Below are 9,376 nucleotides of genomic sequence, written 5' to 3'. Positions count from 1 at the left end.
GTGCCAAGGAAGATTTCCAAAGTGTCTCTGGAAATAACAAAACAGTATTAAGCGGCAGAAATGTTCCGAAATACGTCCGGGCTTATTGTTTTGTAGCAGTGTACACGTGCAAATTTGTAAACAAAAATTCTGTGTCTTCTGTCCTTGGTTTCGCACCTTTCCATGGCACGGCACAGCGCTGCTCTAGTAGCTCCGAACGGCCGCCCACGGCGTCTCGGACACGCCGGTCAGGCCCGCGCCCGTCTCGCAGATGTTTCTCGTGCTTGTGCTGTCATATGGGCCGCGACCCGAGCGGCAGCGAGCGGCAGTCGAGCAAAGTCGGGACAAGTCGGGACGGGAGGGGGGACAGGCGCGAATGCAAATGCACCGCGCAAATTACGCATAAATCTGGAAGCGCGGCGTGTGTCAGGCAGGTGAGAAAGCTTCCGTCGGTCCAGCAGGACACTGCAACACCCCGCGCAGTGCCCCCCGCCGCCCGGCCGCGCGCAAGCCCTGCGCCGGATAACAGGAACAAGGCGCGTCCGCCAGTGGGTGTCGGAGGCCGCGCGCACCAAACGAATGACAGGCGGTGCATCGAGCAGCTGTGTTGTGCGTCTCACCTACGTTCGGCAGTCGCCTATGAGACGCCAAGGCGAGCGCGCACTCCGCGCCACCTTCGAGGTGGAAAGACGCGCTTTGCGTCAAATGTGCCGCGGAAAGCGGCGATTGCGTGTGTTGGGAGAAGAGGCGAATGCTTCCTCCGTGGTGCGGCTACAGTATAAGGACGCCAACGGCCATACCATGTTGACTACACCGGTTCTCGTCCGATCACCGAAGTTAAGCAACATCGGGCGCGGTTAGTACTTGGATGGGTGACCGCCTGGGACCACCGCGTGCTGTTGGCTCTTTCTCATTTTTTCATTTTTACGTCGCTTACACCTGCCAGGCCTCTTTTCATAATAACTTTCAGGTGTCGACAAAGATGCTTCCACAAGCATTTTAAAGTACTGTATTAAAACGTAAGATACGAAATTACGGTAATGAACTCGGTTTGAGTAAGAATGCGCGAAGGAAGAGTGCTAGGAACTCGTTGAAAATGAACAAAACACTACCAATCGACAGATGTGTTCTTGAAATGCGCCAGAGCCTACTGTTACGCAGCAGTGCTAAATTCCGAAAAGTAACTAAATAAATAAATAAATAAAAAAAAACCAACCGTTTCTCGTGCCATCACCCAAGTTAAGCAACAACGTTAGTATTCGGATCGGCGACTGCCTGGGACCTCTGGCTGTCTTCATATTTTGCTTTCTTGTCGCCAGCCCTGCCAGCCGTCTCTTCACGCTACCTTTCCGATGCGACAAAGATGTTTCCACAATGACTTAAATCTGTTGTAATAAACAAAAGATACGATATTAGGGAACTCAGTTTGAAGAAGCGTGTGCCAAGGAAGATTTCCAAAGTGTCTCTGGAAATAACAAAACAGTATTAAGCGGCAGAAATGTTCCGAAATACGTCCGGGCTTATTGTTTTGTAGCAGTGTACACGTGCAAATTTGTAAACAAAAATTCTGTGTCTTCTGTCCTTGGGTTTCGCACCTTTCCATGGCACGGCACAGCGCTGCTCTAGTAGCTCCGAACGGCCGCCCACGGCGTCTCGGACACGCCGGTCAGGCCCGCGCCCGTCTCGCAGATGTTTCTCGTGCTTGTGCTGTCATATGGGCCGCGACCCGAGCGGCAGCGAGCGGCAGTCGAGCAAAGTCGGGACAAGTCGGGACGGGAGGGGGGACAGGCGCGAATGCAAATGCACCGCGCAAATTACGCATAAATCTGGAAGCGCGGCGTGTGTCAGGCAGGTGAGAAAGCTTCCGTCGGTCCAGCAGGACACTGCAACACCCCGCGCAGTGCCCCCGCCGCCCGGCCGCGCGCAAGCCCTGCGCCGGATAACAGGAACAAGGCGCGTCGCCAGTGGGTGTCGGAGGCCGCGCGCACCAAACGAATGACAGGCGGTGCATCGAGCAGCTGTGTTGTGCGTCTCACCTACGTTCGGCAGTCGCCTATGAGACGCCAAGGCGAGCGCGCACTCCGCGCCACCTTCGAGCGTGGAAAGACGCGCTTTGCGTCAAATGTGCCGCGGAAAGCGGCGATTGCGTGTGTTGGGAGAGAGGCGAATGCTTCCTCCGTGGTGCGGCTACAGTATAAGGACGCCAACGGCCATACCATGTTGACTACACCGGTTCTCGTCCGATCACCGAAGTTAAGCAACATCGGGCGCGGTTAGTACTTGGATGGGTGACCGCCTGGGACCACCGCGTGCTGTTGGCTCTTTCTCATTTTTTCATTTTTACGTCGCTACACCTGCCAGGCCTCTTTTCATAATAACTTTCAGGTGTCGACAAAGATGCTTCCACAAGCATTTTAAGTACTGTATTAAACGTAAGATACGAAATTACGGTAATGAACTCGGTTTGAGTAAGAATGCGCGAAGGAAGAGTGCTAGGAACTCGTTGAAAATGACAAAACACTACCAATCGACAGATGTGTTCTTGAAATGCGCCAGAGCCTACTGTTACGCAGCAGTGCTAAATTCCGAAAAGTAACTAAATAAATAAATAAATAAAAAAAACCAACCGTTCTCGTGCCATCACCCAAGTTAAGCAACAACGTTAGTATTCGGATCGGCGACTGCCTGGGACCTCTGGCTGTCTTCATATTTTGCTTTCTTGTCGCCAGCCCTGCCAGCCGTCTCTTCACGCTACCTTTCCGATGCGACAAAGATGTTTCCACAATGACTTAAATCTGTTGTAATAACAAAAGATACGATATTAGGGAACTCAGTTTGAAGAAGCGTGTGCCAAGGAAGATTTCCAAAGTGTCTCTGGAAATAACAAAACAGTATTAAGCGGCAGAAATGTTCCGAAATACGTCCGGGCTTATTGTTTTGTAGCAGTGTACACGTGCAAATTTGTAAACAAAAATTCTGTGTCTTCTGTCCTTGGTTTCGCACCTTTCCATGGCACGGCACAGCGCTGCTCTAGTAGCTCCGAACGGCCGCCCACGGCGTCTCGGACACGCCGGTCAGGCCCGCGCCCGTCTCGCAGATGTTTCTCGTGCTTGTGCTGTCATATGGGCCGCGACCCGAGCGGCAGCGAGCGGCAGTCGAGCAAAGTCGGGACAAGTCGGGACGGGAGGGGGGGACAGGCGCGAATGCAAATGCACCGCGCAAATTACGCATAAATCTGGAAGCGCGGCGTGTGTCAGGCAGGTGAGAAAGCTTCCGTCGGTCCAGCAGGACACTGCAACACCCCGCGCAGTGCCCCCGCCGCCCGGCCGCGCGCAAGCCCTGCGCCGGATAACAGGAACAAGGCGCGTCGCCAGTGGGTGTCGGAGGCCGCGCGCACCAAACGAATGACAGGCGGTGCATCGAGCAGCTGTGTTGTGCGTCTCACCTACGTTCGGCAGTCGCCTATGAGACGCCAAGGCGAGCGCGCACTCCGCGCCACCTTCGAGGTGGAAAGACGCGCTTTGCGTCAAATGTGCCGCGGAAAGCGGCGATTGCGTGTGTTGGGAGAAGAGGCGAATGCTTCCTCCGTGGTGCGGCTACAGTATAAGGACGCCAACGGCCATACCATGTTGACTACACCGGTTCTCGTCCGATCACCGAAGTTAAGCAACATCGGGCGCGGTTAGTACTTGGATGGGTGACCGCCTGGGACCACCGCGTGCTGTTGGCTCTTTCTCATTTTTTCATTTTTACGTCGCTACACCTGCCAGGCCTCTTTTCATAATAACTTTCAGGTGTCGACAAAGATGCTTCCACAAGCATTTTAAAGTACTGTATTAAACGTAAGATACGAAATTACGGTAATGAACTCGGTTTGAGTAAGAATGCGCGAAGGAAGAGTGCTAGGAACTCGTTGAAAATGACAAAACACTACCAATCGACAGATGTGTTCTTGAAATGCGCCAGAGCCTACTGTTACGCAGCAGTGCTAAATTCCGAAAAGTAACTAAATAAATAAATAAATAAAAAAAAACCAACCGTTCTCGTGCCATCACCCAAGTTAAGCAACAACGTTAGTATTCGGATCGGCGACTGCCTGGGACCTCTGGCTGTCTTCATATTTTGCTTTCTTGTCGCCAGCCCTGCCAGCCGTCTCTTCACGCTACCTTTCCGATGCGACAAAGATGTTTCCACAATGACTTAAATCTGTTGTAATAAACAAAAGATACGATATTAGGGAACTCAGTTTGAAGAAGCGTGTGCCAAGGAAGATTTCCAAAGTGTCTCTGGAAATAACAAAACAGTATTAAGCGGCAGAAATGTTCCGAAATACGTCCGGGCTTATTGTTTTGTAGCAGTGTACACGTGCAAATTTGTAAACAAAAATTCTGTGTCTTCTGTCCTTGGTTTCGCACCTTTCCATGGCACGGCACAGCGCTGCTCTAGTAGCTCCGAACGGCCGCCCACGGCGTCTCGGACACGCCGGTCAGGCCCGCGCCCGTCTCGCAGATGTTTCTCGTGCTTGTGCTGTCATATGGGCCGCGACCCGAGCGGCAGCGAGCGGCAGTCGAGCAAAGTCGGGACAAGTCGGGACGGGAGGGGGGACAGGCGCGAATGCAAATGCACCGCGCAAATTACGCATAAATCTGGAAGCGCGGCGTGTGTCAGGCAGGTGAGAAAGCTTCCGTCGGTCCAGCAGGACACTGCAACACCCCGCGCAGTGCCCCCGCCGCCCGGCCGCGCGCAAGCCCTGCGCCGGATAACAGGAACAAGGCGCGTCGCCAGTGGGTGTCGGAGGCCGCGCGCACCAAACGAATGACAGGCGGTGCATCGAGCAGCTGTGTTGTGCGTCTCACCTACGTTCGGCAGTCGCCTATGAGACGCCAAGGCGAGCGCGCACTCCGCGCCACCTTCGAGGTGGAAAGACGCGCTTTGCGTCAAATGTGCCGCGGAAAGCGGCGATTGCGTGTGTTGGGAGAAGAGGCGAATGCTTCCTCCGTGGTGCGGCTACAGTATAAGGACGCCAACGGCCATACCATGTTGACTACACCGGTTCTCGTCCGATCACCGAAGTTAAGCAACATCGGGCGCGGTTAGTACTTGGATGGGTGACCGCCTGGGACCACCGCGTGCTGTTGGCTCTTTCTCATTTTTTCATTTTTACGTCGCTACACCTGCCAGGCCTCTTTTCATAATAACTTTCAGGTGTCGACAAAGATGCTTCCACAAGCATTTTAAAGTACTGTATTAAACGTAAGATACGAAATTACGGTAATGAACTCGGTTTGAGTAAGAATGCGCGAAGGAAGAGTGCTAGGAACTCGTTGAAAATGACAAAACACTACCAATCGACAGATGTGTTCTTGAAATGCGCCAGAGCCTACTGTTACGCAGCAGTGCTAAATTCCGAAAAGTAACTAAATAAATAAATAAATAAAAAAAAACCAACCGTTCTCGTGCCATCACCCAAGTTAAGCAACAACGTTAGTATTCGGATCGGCGACTGCCTGGGACCTCTGGCTGTCTTCATATTTTGCTTTCTTGTCGCCAGCCCTGCCAGCCGTCTCTTCACGCTACCTTTCCGATGCGACAAAGATGTTTCCACAATGACTTAAATCTGTTGTAATAAACAAAAGATACGATATTAGGGAACTCAGTTTGAAGAAGCGTGTGCCAAGGAAGATTTCCAAAGTGTCTCTGGAAATAACAAAACAGTATTAAGCGGCAGAAATGTTCCGAAATACGTCCGGGCTTATTGTTTTGTAGCAGTGTACACGTGCAAATTTGTAAACAAAAATTCTGTGTCTTCTGTCCTTGGTTTCGCACCTTTCCATGGCACGGCACAGCGCTGCTCTAGTAGCTCCGAACGGCCGCCCACGGCGTCTCGGACACGCCGGTCAGGCCCGCGCCCGTCTCGCAGATGTTTCTCGTGCTTGTGCTGTCATATGGGCCGCGACCCGAGCGGCAGCGAGCGGCAGTCGAGCAAAGTCGGGACAAGTCGGGACGGGAGGGGGGACAGGCGCGAATGCAAATGCACCGCGCAAATTACGCATAAATCTGGAAGCGCGGCGTGTGTCAGGCAGGTGAGAAAGCTTCCGTCGGTCCAGCAGGACACTGCAACACCCCGCGCAGTGCCCCCGCCGCCCGGCCGCGCGCAAGCCCTGCGCCGGATAACAGGAACAAGGCGCGTCGCCAGTGGGTGTCGGAGGCCGCGCGCACCAAACGAATGACAGGCGGTGCATCGAGCAGCTGTGTTGTGCGTCTCACCTACGTTCGGCAGTCGCCTATGAGACGCCAAGGCGAGCGCGCACTCCGCGCCACCTTCGAGGTGGAAAGACGCGCTTTGCGTCAAATGTGCCGCGGAAAGCGGCGATTGCGTGTGTTGGGAGAAGAGGCGAATGCTTCCTCCGTGGTGCGGCTACAGTATAAGGACGCCAACGGCCATACCATGTTGACTACACCGGTTCTCGTCCGATCACCGAAGTTAAGCAACATCGGGCGCGGTTAGTACTTGGATGGGTGACCGCCTGGGACCACCGCGTGCTGTTGGCTCTTTCTCATTTTTTCATTTTTACGTCGCTACACCTGCCAGGCCTCTTTTCATAATAACTTTCAGGTGTCGACAAAGATGCTTCCACAAGCATTTTAAAGTACTGTATTAAACGTAAGATACGAAATTACGGTAATGAACTCGGTTTGAGTAAGAATGCGCGAAGGAAGAGTGCTAGGAACTCGTTGAAAATGACAAAACACTACCAATCGACAGATGTGTTCTTGAAATGCGCCAGAGCCTACTGTTACGCAGCAGTGCTAAATTCCGAAAAGTAACTAAATAAATAAATAAATAAAAAAAAACCAACCGTTCTCGTGCCATCACCCAAGTTAAGCAACAACGTTAGTATTCGGATCGGCGACTGCCTGGGACCTCTGGCTGTCTTCATATTTTGCTTTCTTGTCGCCAGCCCTGCCAGCCGTCTCTTCACGCTACCTTTCCGATGCGACAAAGATGTTTCCACAATGACTTAAATCTGTTGTAATAAACAAAAGATACGATATTAGGGAACTCAGTTTGAAGAAGCGTGTGCCAAGGAAGATTTCCAAAGTGTCTCTGGAAATAACAAAACAGTATTAAGCGGCAGAAATGTTCCGAAATACGTCCGGGCTTATTGTTTTGTAGCAGTGTACACGTGCAAATTTGTAAACAAAAATTCTGTGTCTTCTGTCCTTGGTTTCGCACCTTTCCATGGCACGGCACAGCGCTGCTCTAGTAGCTCCGAACGGCCGCCCACGGCGTCTCGGACACGCCGGTCAGGCCCGCGCCCGTCTCGCAGATGTTTCTCGTGCTTGTGCTGTCATATGGGCCGCGACCCGAGCGGCAGCGAGCGGCAGTCGAGCAAAGTCGGGACAAGTCGGGACGGGAGGGGGGACAGGCGCGAATGCAAATGCACCGCGCAAATTACGCATAAATCTGGAAGCGCGGCGTGTGTCAGGCAGGTGAGAAAGCTTCCGTCGGTCCAGCAGGACACTGCAACACCCCGCGCAGTGCCCCCGCCGCCCGGCCGCGCGCAAGCCCTGCGCCGGATAACAGGAACAAGGCGCGTCGCCAGTGGGTGTCGGAGGCCGCGCGCACCAAACGAATGACAGGCGGTGCATCGAGCAGCTGTGTTGTGCGTCTCACCTACGTTCGGCAGTCGCCTATGAGACGCCAAGGCGAGCGCGCACTCCGCGCCACCTTCGAGGTGGAAAGACGCGCTTTGCGTCAAATGTGCCGCGGAAAGCGGCGATTGCGTGTGTTGGGAGAAGAGGCGAATGCTTCCTCCGTGGTGCGGCTACAGTATAAGGACGCCAACGGCCATACCATGTTGACTACACCGGTTCTCGTCCGATCACCGAAGTTAAGCAACATCGGGCGCGGTTAGTACTTGGATGGGTGACCGCCTGGGACCACCGCGTGCTGTTGGCTCTTTCTCATTTTTTCATTTTTACGTCGCTACACCTGCCAGGCCTCTTTTCATAATAACTTTCAGGTGTCGACAAAGATGCTTCCACAAGCATTTTAAAGTACTGTATTAAACGTAAGATACGAAATTACGGTAATGAACTCGGTTTGAGTAAGAATGCGCGAAGGAAGAGTGCTAGGAACTCGTTGAAAATGACAAAACACTACCAATCGACAGATGTGTTCTTGAAATGCGCCAGAGCCTACTGTTACGCAGCAGTGCTAAATTCCGAAAAGTAACTAAATAAATAAATAAATAAATAAAAACCAACCGTTCTCGTGCCATCACCCAAGTTAAGCAACAACGTTAGTATTCGGATCGGCGACTGCCTGGGACCTCTGGCTGTCTTCATATTTTGCTTTCTTGTCGCCAGCCCTGCCAGCCGTCTCTTCACGCTACCTTTCCGATGCGACAAAGATGTTTCCACAATGACTTAAATCTGTTGTAATAAACAAAAGATACGATATTAGGGAACTCAGTTTGAAGAAGCGTGTGCCAAGGAAGATTTCCAAAGTGTCTCTGGAAATAACAAAACAGTATTAAGCGGCAGAAATGTTCCGAAATACGTCCGGGCTTATTGTTTTGTAGCAGTGTACACGTGCAAATTTGTAAACAAAAATTCTGTGTCTTCTGTCCTTGGTTTCGCACCTTTCCATGGCACGGCACAGCGCTGCTCTAGTAGCTCCGAACGGCCGCCCACGGCGTCTCGGACACGCCGGTCAGGCCCGCGCCCGTCTCGCAGATGTTTCTCGTGCTTGTGCTGTCATATGGGCCGCGACCCGAGCGGCAGCGAGCGGCAGTCGAGCAAAGTCGGGACAAGTCGGGACGGGAGGGGGGACAGGCGCGAATGCAAATGCACCGCGCAAATTACGCATAAATCTGGAAGCGCGGCGTGTGTCAGGCAGGTGAGAAAGCTTCCGTCGGTCCAGCAGGACACTGCAACACCCCGCGCAGTGCCCCCGCCGCCCGGCCGCGCGCAAGCCCTGCGCCGGATAACAGGAACAAGGCGCGTCGCCAGTGGGTGTCGGAGGCCGCGCGCACCAAACGAATGACAGGCGGTGCATCGAGCAGCTGTGTTGTGCGTCTCACCTACGTTCGGCAGTCGCCTATGAGACGCCAAGGCGAGCGCGCACTCCGCGCCACCTTCGAGGTGGAAAGACGCGCTTTGCGTCAAATGTGCCGCGGAAAGCGGCGATTGCGTGTGTTGGGAGAAGAGGCGAATGCTTCCTCCGTGGTGCGGCTACAGTATAAGGACGCCAACGGCCATACCATGTTGACTACACCGGTTCTCGTCCGATCACCGAAGTTAAGCAACATCGGGCGCGGTTAGTACTTGGATGGGTGACCGCCTGGGACCACCGCGTGCTGTTGGCTCTTTCTCATTTTTTCATTTTTAC

General features: G+C 53.2%; 7 non-coding genes across 7 annotated transcripts; all 7 read left to right on the top strand.

The window, feature by feature from the left end:
- The first annotated feature begins 765 nt into the window (after positions 1 to 765).
- LOC126125927 (5S ribosomal RNA) lies at positions 766 to 884 on the top strand. Its single transcript, XR_007526643.1, has one exon. It is a non-coding gene; the product is annotated as a 5S ribosomal RNA (ribosomal RNA).
- A 1,297-nt stretch (positions 885 to 2,181) lies between these two features.
- LOC126125926 (5S ribosomal RNA) lies at positions 2,182 to 2,300 on the top strand. The gene has a single exon (XR_007526642.1). It is a non-coding gene; the product is annotated as a 5S ribosomal RNA (ribosomal RNA).
- Positions 2,301 to 3,590: 1,290 nt separating this feature from the next.
- On the top strand, positions 3,591 to 3,709 carry LOC126125925 (5S ribosomal RNA). Its single transcript, XR_007526641.1, has one exon. It is a non-coding gene; the product is annotated as a 5S ribosomal RNA (ribosomal RNA).
- Positions 3,710 to 5,001: 1,292 nt separating this feature from the next.
- Positions 5,002 to 5,120, top strand: LOC126125923 (5S ribosomal RNA). The gene has a single exon (XR_007526639.1). It is a non-coding gene; the product is annotated as a 5S ribosomal RNA (ribosomal RNA).
- Positions 5,121 to 6,412: 1,292 nt separating this feature from the next.
- Positions 6,413 to 6,531, top strand: LOC126125922 (5S ribosomal RNA). The gene has a single exon (XR_007526638.1). It is a non-coding gene; the product is annotated as a 5S ribosomal RNA (ribosomal RNA).
- A 1,292-nt stretch (positions 6,532 to 7,823) lies between these two features.
- On the top strand, positions 7,824 to 7,942 carry LOC126125921 (5S ribosomal RNA). Its single transcript, XR_007526637.1, has one exon. It is a non-coding gene; the product is annotated as a 5S ribosomal RNA (ribosomal RNA).
- Positions 7,943 to 9,234: 1,292 nt separating this feature from the next.
- LOC126125919 (5S ribosomal RNA) lies at positions 9,235 to 9,353 on the top strand. The gene has a single exon (XR_007526636.1). It is a non-coding gene; the product is annotated as a 5S ribosomal RNA (ribosomal RNA).
- Positions 9,354 to 9,376: the final 23 nt, after the last annotated feature.

Source organism: Schistocerca cancellata, unplaced genomic scaffold, assembly GCF_023864275.1.
Source record: "Schistocerca cancellata isolate TAMUIC-IGC-003103 unplaced genomic scaffold, iqSchCanc2.1 HiC_scaffold_443, whole genome shotgun sequence".
In the NCBI taxonomy this organism is placed as follows: domain Eukaryota; kingdom Metazoa; phylum Arthropoda; class Insecta; order Orthoptera; family Acrididae; genus Schistocerca; species Schistocerca cancellata.
This window is presented reverse-complemented; position numbering and strand designations above follow the sequence as displayed.